This window comes from Perissodus microlepis, chromosome 12 (assembly GCF_051167445.1).
Source record: "Perissodus microlepis isolate ML-2025 ecotype Zambia chromosome 12, ASM5116744v1, whole genome shotgun sequence".
NCBI classification, from domain to species: domain Eukaryota; kingdom Metazoa; phylum Chordata; class Actinopteri; order Cichliformes; family Cichlidae; genus Perissodus; species Perissodus microlepis.
The window spans coordinates 36,192,397-36,210,889 of record NC_140472.1 but is presented as its reverse complement, the minus strand read 5'-3'; the positions used below and the strand labels follow the sequence as shown (position 1 = coordinate 36,210,889).

The following is an 18,493-nucleotide window of genomic DNA, read 5'->3' as shown; positions in this document are numbered from 1 at the left end:
CCCTCTTACCCTCACAATAATGGCCGATGGCAGCAAAGAGTCCCCCGGCCCAGTCTGACATCTGTTTTGTCCAGAAGCAGCTGAAAGGGGCTTCCAGTGAAACTCTCCTGGCGTACTGCGTAGGGCCCAGACTTGAATCGCTCGGAAATGTCTCGTGTGAGTTACGATTGCACCAAAGGGTCTTGTTGTAGTTGACATGCCCAGAAAACATTGAAAGGGAGGTGTTGTGATTAGATCCACCTGCGCTGAAGCTCCGTATGGCACGATGAAGCTGCAGTGCTCAACCCTCAATGGGGAATTAGCTCAAATGGTAGAGCGCTCGCTTTGCATGTGAGAGGCAGCGGGATCGATACCCGCATTCTCCAGGACCCTTTTGCACGTCCGCGAGGAGACCCCGAGCCAAGTGTGTACCCAATCCATTGGGCGTGGGTGGAGAGCAAATTCAGGGGTGATTTGTCACACAAGGATAGCAGCAAGTGCGAAAAGCAAGCTTTAGAAGACGGTAGTGAGAGCTGCTCTGATGTGTGGCACAGATGGAGTCTGCAGAGTTGAAGATGCTAAGCTTTTGCTTGGGAGTGTCCAGGATGGAACAGATGCGAAATGACCATGTGCGAGGGACAGCTGGGGTTGAGCCGTTTGAAGACGACGTTAGGCCAGCAAGGCTGAGGTGATTTGCACATGTGCAGAGGAGGGATATAAGATATACTGGGAAAAGGGTGTTAAATACGGAGCTGCTGGGCAGGAGAATAAGAGAAAGACCAAAGACAACGTTCATAGATGTAGCCAAGTAGGACATGCAGAGGGTTGGTGTGACAGAGGAGAATGCTAGGGGCAGGGTGAGATGGAGGCAGACAATCCACTCTGGCAACCCCCAAGAAGAACAGGCTCAAAGAAGAAGCCAGCATCACTCCAGGCTTCTACCAAAGTGTTACGCAGCCCCTCGTCGGGGATCTGGAGTCAATCTCCCTGCGTCCATACACCAGCGATCAGCTCACACATTATCCCTCGTAAATTCCCAATGCTACTGGCAAAGAGCAGCGTGGGGCAGAAGAGGTGGCCGAGAGGTTAAGGCGATGGACTGCTAATCCATTGTGCTGTGCACGCGTGGGTTCGAATCCCATCCTCGTCGAGAGCTCTTTCAGCTTATGTTGATGCATCTTGTCAGTGTAAGATTGGCTGCCAAAGCAGGCATGATGCAATGCTCTTCTTTGGCTGAGTATTCACTTTAGTTCACCACGTGGTCATGTTGCACAGGTCATGTTAAAGAGAATGGTCTGCTAATATAGTAGCAGAAAGACGTTCTGCTTCCAGAATAGCAACATTCCTAATGGCCCACTTGCCCTACACTGAAAACCAAGGGGAGGAGGTCGGTAAGCATATTGATTAGAACCACCTCCCTCAGTTGGCTTCATTCAATGTGAATTAGCAGTGGCTCTAGTCCACAGTCCCTTGGATGTCCAGTCTCCTCAGTCTGTCTCTAAGGCTGATGGCATTCAGTCACGTTAGCATGACAGTGGATTGTCAGCGAGCCGCCTTAGTCTCTTAGCCAGCTCCTGGGCGCTTTGCAGATTTCAGGATTTGTGCCCCTTCCCTATTTTGATCATACAGCCAGTATGGACAAAGTGTAGACTGTAATAAGTAAGACATGTGGCACAGGGGAGTTAGCTCAAATGGTAGAGAGCTCGCTTAGCATGCGAGAGGTAGCGGGATCGATGCCCGCATTCTCCATTTGACACTTTGCTAGTCAGTGTCCCAATTGAATGCATGTGGCTTCCTTTGGCAAATCTTTATTTCACAGGTGTCGAACTCCAGGCCTCGAGGGCCGGTGTCCTGCAGGTTTCAGATGTATTCTTTATCCATCATAGGGGATTCAAATGGCTAAATTACCTCCTCAATATTTCTTGAAGTTCTCCAGAGGCCTGGTAATGAACTAATCATTGGATTCAGGTGTGTTGACCCAGGGTGATATCTAAAACCTGCAGGACACCGGCCCTCGAGGCCTGGAGTTGGACACCCCAGGTTTATTTGCACTTCTCCGCTCACTACCTTTCAGGTACTATCAGGTTAACGCTGGCTTCAAACCTCATCAATGTTTGACCATATGAAGTGATTGTCTCCCCTCTTACCCTCACAATAATGGCCGATGGCAGCAAAGAGTCCCCCGGCCCAGTCTGACATCTGTTTTCTCCAGAAGCAGCTGAAAGGGGCTTCCAGTGAAACTCTCCTGGCGTACTGCGTAGGGCCCAGACTTGAATCGCTCGGAAATGTCTCGTGTGAGTTACGATTGCACCAAAGGGTCTTGTTGTAGTTGACATGCCCAGAAAACATTGAAAGGGAGGTGTTGTGATTAGATCCACCTGAGCTGAAGCTCCGTATGGCACGATGAAGCTGCAGTGCTCAACCCTCAATGGGGAATTAGCTCAAATGGTAGAGCGCTCGCTTTGCATGTGAGAGGCAGCGGGATCGATACCCGCATTCTCCAGGACCCTTTTGCACGTCCGCGAGGAGACCCCGAGCCAAGTGTGTACCCAATCCATTGGGCGTGGGTGGAGAGCAAATTCAGGGGTGATTTGTCACACAAGGATAGCAGCAAGTGCGAAAAGCAAGCTTTAGAAGACGGTAGTGAGAGCTGCTCTGATGTGTGGCACAGATGGAGTCTGCAGAGTTGAAGATGCTAAGCTTTTGCTTGGGAGTGTCCAGGATGGAACAGATGCGAAATGACCATGTGCGAGGGACAGCTGGGGTTGAGCCGTTTGAAGACGACGTTAGGCCAGCAAGGCTGAGGTGATTTGCACATGTGCAGAGGAGGGATATAAGATATACTGGGAAAAGGGTGTTAAATACGGAGCTGCTGGGCAGGAGAATAAGAGAAAGACCAAAGACAACGTTCATAGACGTAGCCAAGTAGGACATGCAGAGGGTTGGTGTGACAGAGGAGAATGCTAGGGGCAGGGTGAGATGGAGGCAGACAATCCACTCTGGCAACCCCCAAGAAGAACAGGCTCAAAGAAGAAGCCAGCATCACTCCAGGCTTCTACCAAAGTGTTACGCAGCCCCTCGTCGGGGATCTGGAGTCAATCTCCCTGCGTCCATACACCAGCGATCAGCTCACACATTATCCCTCGTAAATTCCCAATGCTACTGGCAAAGCGCAGCGTGGGGCAGAAGAGGTGGCCGAGAGGTTAAGGCGATGGACTGCTAATCCATTGTGCTGTGCACGCGTGGGTTCGAATCCCATCCTCGTCGAGAGCTCTTTCAGCTTATGTTGATGCATCTTGTCAGTGTAAGATTGGCTGCCAAAGCAGGCATGATGCAATGCTCTTCTTTGGCTGAGTTTTCACTTTAGTTCACCACGTGGTCATGTTGCACAGGTCATGTTAAAGAGAATGGTCTGCTAATATAGTAGCAGAAAGACGTTCTGCTTCCAGAATAGCAACATTCCTAATGGCCCACTTGCCCTACACTGAAAACCAAGGGGAGGAGGTCGGTAAGCATATTGATTAGAACCACCTCCCTCAGTTGGCTTCATTCAATGTGAATTAGCAGTGGCTCTAGTCCACAGTCCCTTGGATGTCCAGTCTCCTCAGTCTGTCTCTAAGGCTGATGGCATTCAGTCACGTTAGCATGACAGCGGATTGTCAGCGAGCCGCCCTAGTCTCTTAGCCAGCTCCTGGGCGCTTTGCAGATTTCAGGATTTGTGCCCCTTCCCTATTTTGATCATACAGCCAGTATGGACAAAGTGTAGACTGTAATAAGTAAGACATGTGGCACAGGGGAGTTAGCTCAAATGGTAGAGCGCTCGCTTAGCATGCGAGAGGTAGCGGGATCGATGCCCGCATTCTCCATTTGACACTTTGCTAGTCAGTGTCCCAATTGAATGCATGTGGCTTCCTTTGGCAAATCTTTATTTCACAGGTGTCGAACTCCAGGCCTCGAGGGCCGGTGTTCTGCAGGTTTCAGATGTATTCTTTATCCATCATAGGGGATTCAAATGGCTAAATTACCTCCTCAATATTTCTTGAAGTTCTCCAGAGGCCTGGTAATGAACTAATCATTGGATTCAGGTGTGTTGACCCAGGGTGATATCTAAAACCTGCAGGACACCGGCCCTCGAGGCCTGGAGTTGGACACCCCAGGTTTATTTGCACTTCTCCGCTCACTACCTTTCAGGTACTATCAGGTTAACGCTGGCTTCAAACCTCATCAATGTTTGACCATATGAAGTGATTGTCTCCCCTCTTACCCTCACAATAATGGCCGATGGCAGCAAAGAGTCCCCCGGCCCAGTCTGACATCTGTTTTCTCCAGAAGCAGCTGAAAGGGGCTTCCAGTGAAACTCTCCTGGCGTACTGCGTAGGGCCCAGACTTGAATCGCTCGGAAATGTCTCGTGTGAGTTACGATTGCACCAAAGGGTCTTGTTGTAGTTGACATGCCCAGAAAACATTGAAAGGGAGGTGTTGTGATTAGATCCACCTGAGCTGAAGCTCCGTATGGCACGATGAAGCTGCAGTGCTCAACCCTCAATGGGGAATTAGCTCAAATGGTAGAGCGCTCGCTTTGCATGTGAGAGGCAGCGGGATCGATACCCGCATTCTCCAGAACCCTTTTGCACGTCCGCGAGGAGACCCCGAGCCAAGTGTGTAGCCAATCCATTGGGCGTGGGTGGAGAGCAAATTCAGGGGTGATTTGTCACACAAGGATAGCAGCAAGTGCGAAAGGCAAGCTTTAGAAGACGGTAGTGAGAGCTGCTCTGATGTGTGGCACAGATGGAGTCTGCAGAGTTGAAGATGCTAAGCTTTTGCTTGGGAGTGTCCAGGATGGAACAGATGCGAAATGACCATGTGCGAGGGACAGCTGGGGTAGAGCCGTTTGCAGACGACGTTAGGCCAGCAAGGCTGAGGTGATTTGCACATGTGCAGAGGAGGGATATAAGATATACTGGGAAAAGGGTGTTAAATACGGAGCTGCTGGGCAGGAGAATAAGAGAAAGACCAAAGACAACGTTCATAGACGTAGCCAAGTAGGACATGCAGAGGGTTGGTGTGACAGAGGAGAATGCTAGGGGCAGGGTGAGATGGAGGCAGACGATCCACTCTGGCAACCCCCAAGAAGAACAGGCTCAAAGAAGAAGCCAGCATCACTCCAGGCTTCTACCAAAGTGTTACGCAGCCCCTCGTCGGGGATCTGGAGTCAATCTCCCTGCGTCCATACACCAGCGATCAGCTCACACATTATCCCTCGTAAATTCCCAATGCTACTGGCAAAGAGCAGCGTGGGGCAGAAGAGGTGGCCGAGAGGTTAAGGCGATGGACTGCTAATCCATTGTGCTGTGCACGCGTGGGTTCGAATCCCATCCTCGTCGAGAGCTCTTTCAGCTTATGTTGATGCATCTTGTCAGTGTAAGATTGGCTGCCAAAGCAGGCATGATGCAATGCTCTTCTTTGGCTGAGTTTTCACTTTAGTTCACCACGTGGTCATGTTGCACAGGTCATGTTAAAGAGAATGGTCTGCTAATATAGTAGCAGAAAGACGTTCTGCTTCCAGAATAGCAACATTCCTAATGGCCCACTTGCCCTACACTGAAAACCAAGGGGAGGAGGTCGGTAAGCATATTGATTAGAACCACCTCCCTCAGTTGGCTTCATTCAATGTGAATTAGCAGTGGCTCTAGTCCACAGTCCCTTGGATGTCCAGTCTCCTCAGTCTGTCTCTAAGGCTGATGGCATTCAGTCACGTTAGCATGACAGTGGATTGTCAGCGAGCCGCCCTAGTCTCTTAGCCAGCTCCTGGGCGCTTTGCAGATTTCAGGATTTGTGCCCCTTCCCTATTTTGATCATACAGCCAGTATGGACAAAGTGTAGACTGTAATAAGTAAGACATGTGGCACAGGGGAGTTAGCTCAAATGGTAGAGCGCTCGCTTAGCATGCGAGAGGTAGCGGGATCGATGCCCGCATTCTCCATTTGACACTTTGCTAGTCAGTGTCCCAATTGAATGCATGTGGCTTCCTTTGGCAAATCTTTATTTCACAGGTGTCGAACTCCAGGCCTCGAGGGCCGGTGTCCTGCAGGTTTCAGATGTATTCTTTATCCATCATAGGGGATTCAAATGGCTAAATTACCTCCTCAATATTTCTTGAAGTTCTCCAGAGGCCTGGTAATGAACTAATCATTGGATTCAGGTGTGTTGACCCAGGGTGATATCTAAAACCTGCAGGACACCGGCCCTCGAGGCCTGGAGTTGGACACCCCAGGTTTATTTGCACTTCTCCGCTCACTACCTTTCAGGTACTATCAGGTTAACGCTGGCTTCAAACCTCATCAATGTTTGACCATATGAAGTGATTGTCTCCCCTCTTACCCTCACAATAATGGCCGATGGCAGCAAAGAGTCCCCCGGCCCAGTCTGACATCTGTTTTGTCCAGAAGCAGCTGAAAGGGGCTTCCAGTGAAACTCTCCTGGCGTACTGCGTAGGGCCCAGACTTGAATCGCTCGGAAATGTCTCGTGTGAGTTACGATTGCACCAAAGGGTCTTGTTGTAGTTGACATGCCCAGAAAACATTGAAAGGGAGGTGTTGTGATTAGATCCACCTGAGCTGAAGCTCCGTATGGCACGATGAAGCTGCAGTGCTCAACCCTCAATGGGGAATTAGCTCAAATGGTAGAGCGCTCGCTTTGCATGTGAGAGGCAGCGGGATCGATACCCGCATTCTCCAGGACCCTTTTGCACGTCCGCGAGGAGACCCCGAGCCAAGTGTGTACCCAATCCATTGGGCGTGGGTGGAGAGCAAATTCAGGGGTGATTTGTCACACAAGGATAGCAGCAAGTGCGAAAAGCAAGCTTTAGAAGACGGTAGTGAGAGCTGCTCTGATGTGTGGCACAGATGGAGTCTGCAGAGTTGAAGATGCTAAGCTTTTGCTTGGGAGTGTCCAGGATGGAACAGATGCGAAATGACCATGTGCGAGGGACAGCTGGGGTTGAGCCGTTTGAAGACGACGTTAGGCCAGCAAGGCTGAGGTGATTTGCACATGTGCAGAGGAGGGATATAAGATATACTGGGAAAAGGGTGTTAAATACGGAGCTGCTGGGCAGGAGAATAAGAGAAAGACCAAAGACAACGTTCATAGATGTAGCCAAGTAGGACATGCAGAGGGTTGGTGTGACAGAGGAGAATGCTAGGGGCAGGGTGAGATGGAGGCAGACAATCCACTCTGGCAACCCCCAAGAAGAACAGGCTCAAAGAAGAAGCCAGCATCACTCCAGGCTTCTACCAAAGTGTTACGCAGCCCCTCGTCGGGGATCTGGAGTCAATCTCCCTGCGTCCATACACCAGCGATCAGCTCACACATTATCCCTCGTAAATTCCCAATGCTACTGGCAAAGAGCAGCGTGGGGCAGAAGAGGTGGCCGAGAGGTTAAGGCGATGGACTGCTAATCCATTGTGCTGTGCACGCGTGGGTTCGAATCCCATCCTCGTCGAGAGCTCTTTCAGCTTATGTTGATGCATCTTGTCAGTGTAAGATTGGCTGCCAAAGCAGGCATGATGCAATGCTCTTCTTTGGCTGAGTATTCACTTTAGTTCACCACGTGGTCATGTTGCACAGGTCATGTTAAAGAGAATGGTCTGCTAATATAGTAGCAGAAAGACGTTCTGCTTCCAGAATAGCAACATTCCTAATGGCCCACTTGCCCTACACTGAAAACCAAGGGGAGGAGGTCGGTAAGCATATTGATTAGAACCACCTCCCTCAGTTGGCTTCATTCAATGTGAATTAGCAGTGGCTCTAGTCCACAGTCCCTTGGATGTCCAGTCTCCTCAGTCTGTCTCTAAGGCTGATGGCATTCAGTCACGTTAGCATGACAGTGGATTGTCAGCGAGCCGCCTTAGTCTCTTAGCCAGCTCCTGGGCGCTTTGCAGATTTCAGGATTTGTGCCCCTTCCCTATTTTGATCATACAGCCAGTATGGACAAAGTGTAGACTGTAATAAGTAAGACATGTGGCACAGGGGAGTTAGCTCAAATGGTAGAGAGCTCGCTTAGCATGCGAGAGGTAGCGGGATCGATGCCCGCATTCTCCATTTGACACTTTGCTAGTCAGTGTCCCAATTGAATGCATGTGGCTTCCTTTGGCAAATCTTTATTTCACAGGTGTCGAACTCCAGGCCTCGAGGGCCGGTGTCCTGCAGGTTTCAGATGTATTCTTTATCCATCATAGGGGATTCAAATGGCTAAATTACCTCCTCAATATTTCTTGAAGTTCTCCAGAGGCCTGGTAATGAACTAATCATTGGATTCAGGTGTGTTGACCCAGGGTGATATCTAAAACCTGCAGGACACCGGCCCTCGAGGCCTGGAGTTGGACACCCCAGGTTTATTTGCACTTCTCCGCTCACTACCTTTCAGGTACTATCAGGTTAACGCTGGCTTCAAACCTCATCAATGTTTGACCATATGAAGTGATTGTCTCCCCTCTTACCCTCACAATAATGGCCGATGGCAGCAAAGAGTCCCCCGGCCCAGTCTGACATCTGTTTTCTCCAGAAGCAGCTGAAAGGGGCTTCCAGTGAAACTCTCCTGGCGTACTGCGTAGGGCCCAGACTTGAATCGCTCGGAAATGTCTCGTGTGAGTTACGATTGCACCAAAGGGTCTTGTTGTAGTTGACATGCCCAGAAAACATTGAAAGGGAGGTGTTGTGATTAGATCCACCTGAGCTGAAGCTCCGTATGGCACGATGAAGCTGCAGTGCTCAACCCTCAATGGGGAATTAGCTCAAATGGTAGAGCGCTCGCTTTGCATGTGAGAGGCAGCGGGATCGATACCCGCATTCTCCAGGACCCTTTTGCACGTCCGCGAGGAGACCCCGAGCCAAGTGTGTACCCAATCCATTGGGCGTGGGTGGAGAGCAAATTCAGGGGTGATTTGTCACACAAGGATAGCAGCAAGTGCGAAAAGCAAGCTTTAGAAGACGGTAGTGAGAGCTGCTCTGATGTGTGGCACAGATGGAGTCTGCAGAGTTGAAGATGCTAAGCTTTTGCTTGGGAGTGTCCAGGATGGAACAGATGCGAAATGACCATGTGCGAGGGACAGCTGGGGTTGAGCCGTTTGAAGACGACGTTAGGCCAGCAAGGCTGAGGTGATTTGCACATGTGCAGAGGAGGGATATAAGATATACTGGGAAAAGGGTGTTAAATACGGAGCTGCTGGGCAGGAGAATAAGAGAAAGACCAAAGACAACGTTCATAGACGTAGCCAAGTAGGACATGCAGAGGGTTGGTGTGACAGAGGAGAATGCTAGGGGCAGGGTGAGATGGAGGCAGACAATCCACTCTGGCAACCCCCAAGAAGAACAGGCTCAAAGAAGAAGCCAGCATCACTCCAGGCTTCTACCAAAGTGTTACGCAGCCCCTCGTCGGGGATCTGGAGTCAATCTCCCTGCGTCCATACACCAGCGATCAGCTCACACATTATCCCTCGTAAATTCCCAATGCTACTGGCAAAGCGCAGCGTGGGGCAGAAGAGGTGGCCGAGAGGTTAAGGCGATGGACTGCTAATCCATTGTGCTGTGCACGCGTGGGTTCGAATCCCATCCTCGTCGAGAGCTCTTTCAGCTTATGTTGATGCATCTTGTCAGTGTAAGATTGGCTGCCAAAGCAGGCATGATGCAATGCTCTTCTTTGGCTGAGTTTTCACTTTAGTTCACCACGTGGTCATGTTGCACAGGTCATGTTAAAGAGAATGGTCTGCTAATATAGTAGCAGAAAGACGTTCTGCTTCCAGAATAGCAACATTCCTAATGGCCCACTTGCCCTACACTGAAAACCAAGGGGAGGAGGTCGGTAAGCATATTGATTAGAACCACCTCCCTCAGTTGGCTTCATTCAATGTGAATTAGCAGTGGCTCTAGTCCACAGTCCCTTGGATGTCCAGTCTCCTCAGTCTGTCTCTAAGGCTGATGGCATTCAGTCACGTTAGCATGACAGTGGATTGTCAGCGAGCCGCCCTAGTCTCTTAGCCAGCTCCTGGGCGCTTTGCAGATTTCAGGATTTGTGCCCCTTCCCTATTTTGATCATACAGCCAGTATGGACAAAGTGTAGACTGTAATAAGTAAGACATGTGGCACAGGGGAGTTAGCTCAAATGGTAGAGCGCTCGCTTAGCATGCGAGAGGTAGCGGGATCGATGCCCGCATTCTCCATTTGACACTTTGCTAGTCAGTGTCCCAATTGAATGCATGTGGCTTCCTTTGGCAAATCTTTATTTCACAGGTGTCGAACTCCAGGCCTCGAGGGCCGGTGTTCTGCAGGTTTCAGATGTATTCTTTATCCATCATAGGGGATTCAAATGGCTAAATTACCTCCTCAATATTTCTTGAAGTTCTCCAGAGGCCTGGTAATGAACTAATCATTGGATTCAGGTGTGTTGACCCAGGGTGATATCTAAAACCTGCAGGACACCGGCCCTCGAGGCCTGGAGTTGGACACCCCAGGTTTATTTGCACTTCTCCGCTCACTACCTTTCAGGTACTATCAGGTTAACGCTGGCTTCAAACCTCATCAATGTTTGACCATATGAAGTGATTGTCTCCCCTCTTACCCTCACAATAATGGCCGATGGCAGCAAAGAGTCCCCCGGCCCAGTCTGACATCTGTTTTCTCCAGAAGCAGCTGAAAGGGGCTTCCAGTGAAACTCTCCTGGCGTACTGCGTAGGGCCCAGACTTGAATCGCTCGGAAATGTCTCGTGTGAGTTACGATTGCACCAAAGGGTCTTGTTGTAGTTGACATGCCCAGAAAACATTGAAAGGGAGGTGTTGTGATTAGATCCACCTGAGCTGAAGCTCCGTATGGCACGATGAAGCTGCAGTGCTCAACCCTCAATGGGGAATTAGCTCAAATGGTAGAGCGCTCGCTTTGCATGTGAGAGGCAGCGGGATCGATACCCGCATTCTCCAGAACCCTTTTGCACGTCCGCGAGGAGACCCCGAGCCAAGTGTGTAGCCAATCCATTGGGCGTGGGTGGAGAGCAAATTCAGGGGTGATTTGTCACACAAGGATAGCAGCAAGTGCGAAAGGCAAGCTTTAGAAGACGGTAGTGAGAGCTGCTCTGATGTGTGGCACAGATGGAGTCTGCAGAGTTGAAGATGCTAAGCTTTTGCTTGGGAGTGTCCAGGATGGAACAGATGCGAAATGACCATGTGCGAGGGACAGCTGGGGTAGAGCCGTTTGCAGACGACGTTAGGCCAGCAAGGCTGAGGTGATTTGCACATGTGCAGAGGAGGGATATAAGATATACTGGGAAAAGGGTGTTAAATACGGAGCTGCTGGGCAGGAGAATAAGAGAAAGACCAAAGACAACGTTCATAGACGTAGCCAAGTAGGACATGCAGAGGGTTGGTGTGACAGAGGAGAATGCTAGGGGCAGGGTGAGATGGAGGCAGACGATCCACTCTGGCAACCCCCAAGAAGAACAGGCTCAAAGAAGAAGCCAGCATCACTCCAGGCTTCTACCAAAGTGTTACGCAGCCCCTCGTCGGGGATCTGGAGTCAATCTCCCTGCGTCCATACACCAGCGATCAGCTCACACATTATCCCTCGTAAATTCCCAATGCTACTGGCAAAGAGCAGCGTGGGGCAGATGAGGTGGCCGAGAGGTTAAGGCGATGGACTGCTAATCCATTGTGCTGTGCACGCGTGGGTTCGAATCCCATCCTCGTCGAGAGCTCTTTCTGCTTATGTTGATGCATCTTGTCAGTGTAAGATTGGCTGCCAAAGCAGGCATGATGCAATGCTCTTCTTTGGCTCAGTATTCACTTTAGTTCACCACGTGGTCTTGTTGCACAGGTCATGTTAAAGAGAATGGTCTGCTAATACAGTAGCAGAAAGACGTTCTGCTTCCAGAATAGCAACATTCCTAATGGCCCACTTGCCCTACACTGAAAACCAAGGGGAGGAGGTCGGTAAGCATATTGATTAGAACCACCTCCCTCAGTTGGCTTCATTCAACGTGAATTAGCAGTGGCTCTAGTCCACAGTCCCTTGGATGTCCAGTCTCCTCAGTCTGTCTCTAAGGCTGATGGCATTCAGTCACGTTAGCATGACAGTGGATTGTCAGCGAGCCGCCTTAGTCTCTTAGCCAGCTCCTGGGCGCTTTGCAGATTTCAGGATTTGTGCCCCTTCCCTATTTTGATCATACAGCCAGTATGGACAAAGTGTAGACTGTAATAAGTAAGACATGTGGCACAGGGGAGTTAGCTCAAATGGTAGAGAGCTCGCTTAGCATGCGAGAGGTAGCGGGATCGATGCCCGCATTCTCCATTTGACACTTTGCTAGTCAGTGTCCCAATTGAATGCATGTGGCTTCCTTTGGCAAATCTTTATTTCACAGGTGTCGAACTCCAGGCCTCGAGGGCCGGTGTCCTGCAGGTTTCAGATGTATTCTTTATCCATCATAGGGGATTCAAATGGCTAAATTACCTCCTCAATATTTCTTGAAGTTCTCCAGAGGCCTGGTAATGAACTAATCATTGGATTCAGGTGTGTTGACCCAGGGTGATATCTAAAACCTGCAGGACACCGGCCCTCGAGGCCTGGAGTTGGACACCCCAGGTTTATTTGCACTTCTCCGCTCACTACCTTTCAGGTACTATCAGGTTAACGCTGGCTTCAAACCTCATCAATGTTTGACCATATGAAGTGATTGTCTCCCCTCTTACCCTCACAATAATGGCCGATGGCAGCAAAGAGTCCCCCGGCCCAGTCTGACATCTGTTTTCTCCAGAAGCAGCTGAAAGGGGCTTCCAGTGAAACTCTCCTGGCGTACTGCGTAGGGCCCAGACTTGAATCGCTCGGAAATGTCTCGTGTGAGTTACGATTGCACCAAAGGGTCTTGTTGTAGTTGACATGCCCAGAAAACATTGAAAGGGAGGTGTTGTGATTAGATCCACCTGAGCTGAAGCTCCGTATGGCACGATGAAGCTGCAGTGCTCAACCCTCAATGGGGAATTAGCTCAAATGGTAGAGCGCTCGCTTTGCATGTGAGAGGCAGCGGGATCGATACCCGCATTCTCCAGGACCCTTTTGCACGTCCGCGAGGAGACCCCGAGCCAAGTGTGTACCCAATCCATTGGGCGTGGGTGGAGAGCAAATTCAGGGGTGATTTGTCACACAAGGATAGCAGCAAGTGCGAAAAGCAAGCTTTAGAAGACGGTAGTGAGAGCTGCTCTGATGTGTGGCACAGATGGAGTCTGCAGAGTTGAAGATGCTAAGCTTTTGCTTGGGAGTGTCCAGGATGGAACAGATGCGAAATGACCATGTGCGAGGGACAGCTGGGGTTGAGCCGTTTGAAGACGACGTTAGGCCAGCAAGGCTGAGGTGATTTGCACATGTGCAGAGGAGGGATATAAGATATACTGGGAAAAGGGTGTTAAATACGGAGCTGCTGGGCAGGAGAATAAGAGAAAGACCAAAGACAACGTTCATAGACGTAGCCAAGTAGGACATGCAGAGGGTTGGTGTGACAGAGGAGAATGCTAGGGGCAGGGTGAGATGGAGGCAGACAATCCACTCTGGCAACCCCCAAGAAGAACAGGCTCAAAGAAGAAGCCAGCATCACTCCAGGCTTCTACCAAAGTGTTACGCAGCCCCTCGTCGGGGATCTGGAGTCAATCTCCCTGCGTCCATACACCAGCGATCAGCTCACACATTATCCCTCGTAAATTCCCAATGCTACTGGCAAAGCGCAGCGTGGGGCAGAAGAGGTGGCCGAGAGGTTAAGGCGATGGACTGCTAATCCATTGTGCTGTGCACGCGTGGGTTCGAATCCCATCCTCGTCGAGAGCTCTTTCAGCTTATGTTGATGCATCTTGTCAGTGTAAGATTGGCTGCCAAAGCAGGCATGATGCAATGCTCTTCTTTGGCTGAGTTTTCACTTTAGTTCACCACGTGGTCATGTTGCACAGGTCATGTTAAAGAGAATGGTCTGCTAATATAGTAGCAGAAAGACGTTCTGCTTCCAGAATAGCAACATTCCTAATGGCCCACTTGCCCTACACTGAAAACCAAGGGGAGGAGGTCGGTAAGCATATTGATTAGAACCACCTCCCTCAGTTGGCTTCATTCAATGTGAATTAGCAGTGGCTCTAGTCCACAGTCCCTTGGATGTCCAGTCTCCTCAGTCTGTCTCTAAGGCTGATGGCATTCAGTCACGTTAGCATGACAGCGGATTGTCAGCGAGCCGCCCTAGTCTCTTAGCCAGCTCCTGGGCGCTTTGCAGATTTCAGGATTTGTGCCCCTTCCCTATTTTGATCATACAGCCAGTATGGACAAAGTGTAGACTGTAATAAGTAAGACATGTGGCACAGGGGAGTTAGCTCAAATGGTAGAGCGCTCGCTTAGCATGCGAGAGGTAGCGGGATCGATGCCCGCATTCTCCATTTGACACTTTGCTAGTCAGTGTCCCAATTGAATGCATGTGGCTTCCTTTGGCAAATCTTTATTTCACAGGTGTCGAACTCCAGGCCTCGAGGGCCGGTGTTCTGCAGGTTTCAGATGTATTCTTTATCCATCATAGGGGATTCAAATGGCTAAATTACCTCCTCAATATTTCTTGAAGTTCTCCAGAGGCCTGGTAATGAACTAATCATTGGATTCAGGTGTGTTGACCCAGGGTGATATCTAAAACCTGCAGGACACCGGCCCTCGAGGCCTGGAGTTGGACACCCCAGGTTTATTTGCACTTCTCCGCTCACTACCTTTCAGGTACTATCAGGTTAACGCTGGCTTCAAACCTCATCAATGTTTGACCATATGAAGTGATTGTCTCCCCTCTTACCCTCACAATAATGGCCGATGGCAGCAAAGAGTCCCCCGGCCCAGTCTGACATCTGTTTTCTCCAGAAGCAGCTGAAAGGGGCTTCCAGTGAAACTCTCCTGGCGTACTGCGTAGGGCCCAGACTTGAATCGCTCGGAAATGTCTCGTGTGAGTTACGATTGCACCAAAGGGTCTTGTTGTAGTTGACATGCCCAGAAAACATTGAAAGGGAGGTGTTGTGATTAGATCCACCTGAGCTGAAGCTCCGTATGGCACGATGAAGCTGCAGTGCTCAACCCTCAATGGGGAATTAGCTCAAATGGTAGAGCGCTCGCTTTGCATGTGAGAGGCAGCGGGATCGATACCCGCATTCTCCAGAACCCTTTTGCACGTCCGCGAGGAGACCCCGAGCCAAGTGTGTAGCCAATCCATTGGGCGTGGGTGGAGAGCAAATTCAGGGGTGATTTGTCACACAAGGATAGCAGCAAGTGCGAAAGGCAAGCTTTAGAAGACGGTAGTGAGAGCTGCTCTGATGTGTGGCACAGATGGAGTCTGCAGAGTTGAAGATGCTAAGCTTTTGCTTGGGAGTGTCCAGGATGGAACAGATGCGAAATGACCATGTGCGAGGGACAGCTGGGGTAGAGCCGTTTGCAGACGACGTTAGGCCAGCAAGGCTGAGGTGATTTGCACATGTGCAGAGGAGGGATATAAGATATACTGGGAAAAGGGTGTTAAATACGGAGCTGCTGGGCAGGAGAATAAGAGAAAGACCAAAGACAACGTTCATAGACGTAGCCAAGTAGGACATGCAGAGGGTTGGTGTGACAGAGGAGAATGCTAGGGGCAGGGTGAGATGGAGGCAGACGATCCACTCTGGCAACCCCCAAGAAGAACAGGCTCAAAGAAGAAGCCAGCATCACTCCAGGCTTCTACCAAAGTGTTACGCAGCCCCTCGTCGGGGATCTGGAGTCAATCTCCCTGCGTCCATACACCAGCGATCAGCTCACACATTATCCCTCGTAAATTCCCAATGCTACTGGCAAAGAGCAGCGTGGGGCAGAAGAGGTGGCCGAGAGGTTAAGGCGATGGACTGCTAATCCATTGTGCTGTGCACGCGTGGGTTCGAATCCCATCCTCGTCGAGAGCTCTTTCAGCTTATGTTGATGCATCTTGTCAGTGTAAGATTGGCTGCCAAAGCAGGCATGATGCAATGCTCTTCTTTGGCTGAGTTTTCACTTTAGTTCACCACGTGGTCATGTTGCACAGGTCATGTTAAAGAGAATGGTCTGCTAATATAGTAGCAGAAAGACGTTCTGCTTCCAGAATAGCAACATTCCTAATGGCCCACTTGCCCTACACTGAAAACCAAGGGGAGGAGGTCGGTAAGCATATTGATTAGAACCACCTCCCTCAGTTGGCTTCATTCAATGTGAATTAGCAGTGGCTCTAGTCCACAGTCCCTTGGATGTCCAGTCTCCTCAGTCTGTCTCTAAGGCTGATGGCATTCAGTCACGTTAGCATGACAGTGGATTGTCAGCGAGCCGCCCTAGTCTCTTAGCCAGCTCCTGGGCGCTTTGCAGATTTCAGGATTTGTGCCCCTTCCCTATTTTGATCATACAGCCAGTATGGACAAAGTGTAGACTGTAATAAGTAAGACATGTGGCACAGGGGAGTTAGCTCAAATGGTAGAGCGCTCGCTTAGCATGCGAGAGGTAGCGGGATCGATGCCCGCATTCTCCATTTGACACTTTGCTAGTCAGTGTCCCAATTGAATGCATGTGGCTTCCTTTGGCAAATCTTTATTTCACAGGTGTCGAACTCCAGGCCTCGAGGGCCGGTGTCCTGCAGGTTTCAGATGTATTCTTTATCCATCATAGGGGATTCAAATGGCTAAATTACCTCCTCAATATTTCTTGAAGTTCTCCAGAGGCCTGGTAATGAACTAATCATTGGATTCAGGTGTGTTGACCCAGGGTGATATCTAAAACCTGCAGGACACCGGCCCTCGAGGCCTGGAGTTGGACACCCCAGGTTTATTTGCACTTCTCCGCTCACTACCTTTCAGGTACTATCAGGTTAACGCTGGCTTCAAACCTCATCAATGTTTGACCATATGAAGTGATTGTCTCCCCTCTTACCCTCACAATAATGGCCGATGGCAGCAAAGAGTCCCCCGGCCCAGTCTGACATCTGTTTTCTCCAGAAGCAGCTGAAAGGGGCTTCCAGTGAAACTCTCCTGGCGTACTGCGTAGGGCCCAGACTTGAATCGCTCGGAAATGTCTCGTGTGAGTTACGATTGCACCAAAGGGTCTTGTTGTAGTTGACATGCCCAGAAAACATTGAAAGGGAGGTGTTGTGATTAGATCCACCTGAGCTGAAGCTCCGTATGGCACGATGAAGCTGCAGTGCTCAACCCTCAATGGGGAATTAGCTCAAATGGTAGAGCGCTCGCTTTGCATGTGAGAGGCAGCGGGATCGATACCCGCATTCTCCAGGACCCTTTTGCACGTCCGCGAGGAGACCCCGAGCCAAGTGTGTACCCAATCCATTGGGCGTGGGTGGAGAGCAAATTCAGGGGTGATTTGTCACACAAGGATAGCAGCAAGTGCGAAAAGCAAGCTTTAGAAGACGGTAGTGAGAGCTGCTCTGATGTGTGGCACAGATGGAGTCTGCAGAGTTGAAGATGCTAAGCTTTTGCTTGGGAGTGTCCAGGATGGAACAGATGCGAAATGACCATGTGCGAGGGACAGCTGGGGTTGAGCCGTTTGAAGACGACGTTAGGCCAGCAAGGCTGAGGTGATTTGCACATGTGCAGAGGAGGGATATAAGATATACTGGGAAAAGGGTGTTAAATACGGAGCTGCTGGGCAGGAGAATAAGAGAAAGACCAAAGACAACGTTCATAGATGTAGCCAAGTAGGACATGCAGAGGGTTGGTGTGACAGAGGAGAATGCTAGGGGCAGGGTGAGATGGAGGCAGACAATCCACTCTGGCAACCCCCAAGAAGAACAGGCTCAAAGAAGAAGCCAGCATCACTCCAGGCTTCTACCAAAGTGTTACGCAGCCCCTCGTCGGGGATCTGGAGTCAATCTCCCTGCGTCCATACACCAGCGATCAGCTCACACATTATCCCTCGTAAATTCCCAATGCTACTGGCAAAGAGCAGCGTGGGGCAGAAGAGGTGGCCGAGAGGTTAAGGCGATGGACTGCTAATCCATTGTGCTGTGCACGCGTGGGTTCGAATCCCATCCTCGTCGAGAGCTCTTTCAGCTTATGTTGATGCATCTTGTCAGTGTAAGATTGGCTGCCAAAGCAGGCATGATGCAATGCTCTTCTTTGGCTGAGTATTCACTTTAGTTCACCACGTGGTCATGTTGCACAGGTCATGTTAAAGAGAATGGTCTGCTAATATAGTAGCAGAAAGACGTTCTGCTTCCAGAATAGCAACATTCCTAATGGCCCACTTGCCCTACACTGAAAACCAAGGGGAGGAGGTCGGTAAGCATATTGATTAGAACCACCTCCCTCAGTTGGCTTCATTCAATGTGAATTAGCAGTGGCTCTAGTCCACAGTCCCTTGGATGTCCAGTCTCCTCAGTCTGTCTCTAAGGCTGATGGCATTCAGTCACGTTAGCATGACAGTGGATTGTCAGCGAGCCGCCTTAGTCTCTTAGCCAGCTCCTGG

The 18,493-nt window shown here is 50.2% G+C and overlaps 23 non-coding genes across 23 annotated transcripts; all 23 read left to right on the top strand.

Annotated features, from left to right (window-relative positions):
* The first annotated feature begins 292 nt into the window (after positions 1-292).
* Positions 293-365, top strand: trnaa-ugc (transfer RNA alanine (anticodon UGC)). Its single transcript has one exon. It is a non-coding gene; the product is annotated as a tRNA-Ala (tRNA).
* Positions 366-1,047: 682 nt separating this feature from the next.
* On the top strand, positions 1,048-1,129 carry trnas-gcu (transfer RNA serine (anticodon GCU)). Its single transcript has one exon. It is a non-coding gene; the product is annotated as a tRNA-Ser (tRNA).
* A 1,280-nt stretch (positions 1,130-2,409) lies between these two features.
* On the top strand, positions 2,410-2,482 carry trnaa-ugc (transfer RNA alanine (anticodon UGC)). The gene has a single exon. It is a non-coding gene; the product is annotated as a tRNA-Ala (tRNA).
* A 682-nt stretch (positions 2,483-3,164) lies between these two features.
* Positions 3,165-3,246, top strand: trnas-gcu (transfer RNA serine (anticodon GCU)). Its single transcript has one exon. It is a non-coding gene; the product is annotated as a tRNA-Ser (tRNA).
* Positions 3,247-3,772: 526 nt separating this feature from the next.
* Positions 3,773-3,845, top strand: trnaa-agc (transfer RNA alanine (anticodon AGC)). The gene has a single exon. It is a non-coding gene; the product is annotated as a tRNA-Ala (tRNA).
* A 681-nt stretch (positions 3,846-4,526) lies between these two features.
* Positions 4,527-4,599, top strand: trnaa-ugc (transfer RNA alanine (anticodon UGC)). Its single transcript has one exon. It is a non-coding gene; the product is annotated as a tRNA-Ala (tRNA).
* A 682-nt stretch (positions 4,600-5,281) lies between these two features.
* On the top strand, positions 5,282-5,363 carry trnas-gcu (transfer RNA serine (anticodon GCU)). Its single transcript has one exon. It is a non-coding gene; the product is annotated as a tRNA-Ser (tRNA).
* A 526-nt stretch (positions 5,364-5,889) lies between these two features.
* trnaa-agc (transfer RNA alanine (anticodon AGC)) lies at positions 5,890-5,962 on the top strand. Its single transcript has one exon. It is a non-coding gene; the product is annotated as a tRNA-Ala (tRNA).
* A 681-nt stretch (positions 5,963-6,643) lies between these two features.
* On the top strand, positions 6,644-6,716 carry trnaa-ugc (transfer RNA alanine (anticodon UGC)). The gene has a single exon. It is a non-coding gene; the product is annotated as a tRNA-Ala (tRNA).
* A 682-nt stretch (positions 6,717-7,398) lies between these two features.
* trnas-gcu (transfer RNA serine (anticodon GCU)) lies at positions 7,399-7,480 on the top strand. Its single transcript has one exon. It is a non-coding gene; the product is annotated as a tRNA-Ser (tRNA).
* A 1,280-nt stretch (positions 7,481-8,760) lies between these two features.
* trnaa-ugc (transfer RNA alanine (anticodon UGC)) lies at positions 8,761-8,833 on the top strand. The gene has a single exon. It is a non-coding gene; the product is annotated as a tRNA-Ala (tRNA).
* A 682-nt stretch (positions 8,834-9,515) lies between these two features.
* On the top strand, positions 9,516-9,597 carry trnas-gcu (transfer RNA serine (anticodon GCU)). The gene has a single exon. It is a non-coding gene; the product is annotated as a tRNA-Ser (tRNA).
* A 526-nt stretch (positions 9,598-10,123) lies between these two features.
* Positions 10,124-10,196, top strand: trnaa-agc (transfer RNA alanine (anticodon AGC)). The gene has a single exon. It is a non-coding gene; the product is annotated as a tRNA-Ala (tRNA).
* Positions 10,197-10,877: 681 nt separating this feature from the next.
* On the top strand, positions 10,878-10,950 carry trnaa-ugc (transfer RNA alanine (anticodon UGC)). The gene has a single exon. It is a non-coding gene; the product is annotated as a tRNA-Ala (tRNA).
* Positions 10,951-11,632: 682 nt separating this feature from the next.
* Positions 11,633-11,714, top strand: trnas-gcu (transfer RNA serine (anticodon GCU)). The gene has a single exon. It is a non-coding gene; the product is annotated as a tRNA-Ser (tRNA).
* Positions 11,715-12,994: 1,280 nt separating this feature from the next.
* Positions 12,995-13,067, top strand: trnaa-ugc (transfer RNA alanine (anticodon UGC)). Its single transcript has one exon. It is a non-coding gene; the product is annotated as a tRNA-Ala (tRNA).
* Positions 13,068-13,749: 682 nt separating this feature from the next.
* Positions 13,750-13,831, top strand: trnas-gcu (transfer RNA serine (anticodon GCU)). The gene has a single exon. It is a non-coding gene; the product is annotated as a tRNA-Ser (tRNA).
* A 526-nt stretch (positions 13,832-14,357) lies between these two features.
* trnaa-agc (transfer RNA alanine (anticodon AGC)) lies at positions 14,358-14,430 on the top strand. Its single transcript has one exon. It is a non-coding gene; the product is annotated as a tRNA-Ala (tRNA).
* A 681-nt stretch (positions 14,431-15,111) lies between these two features.
* On the top strand, positions 15,112-15,184 carry trnaa-ugc (transfer RNA alanine (anticodon UGC)). Its single transcript has one exon. It is a non-coding gene; the product is annotated as a tRNA-Ala (tRNA).
* A 682-nt stretch (positions 15,185-15,866) lies between these two features.
* trnas-gcu (transfer RNA serine (anticodon GCU)) lies at positions 15,867-15,948 on the top strand. The gene has a single exon. It is a non-coding gene; the product is annotated as a tRNA-Ser (tRNA).
* Positions 15,949-16,474: 526 nt separating this feature from the next.
* Positions 16,475-16,547, top strand: trnaa-agc (transfer RNA alanine (anticodon AGC)). The gene has a single exon. It is a non-coding gene; the product is annotated as a tRNA-Ala (tRNA).
* Positions 16,548-17,228: 681 nt separating this feature from the next.
* On the top strand, positions 17,229-17,301 carry trnaa-ugc (transfer RNA alanine (anticodon UGC)). The gene has a single exon. It is a non-coding gene; the product is annotated as a tRNA-Ala (tRNA).
* Positions 17,302-17,983: 682 nt separating this feature from the next.
* Positions 17,984-18,065, top strand: trnas-gcu (transfer RNA serine (anticodon GCU)). Its single transcript has one exon. It is a non-coding gene; the product is annotated as a tRNA-Ser (tRNA).
* Positions 18,066-18,493: the final 428 nt, after the last annotated feature.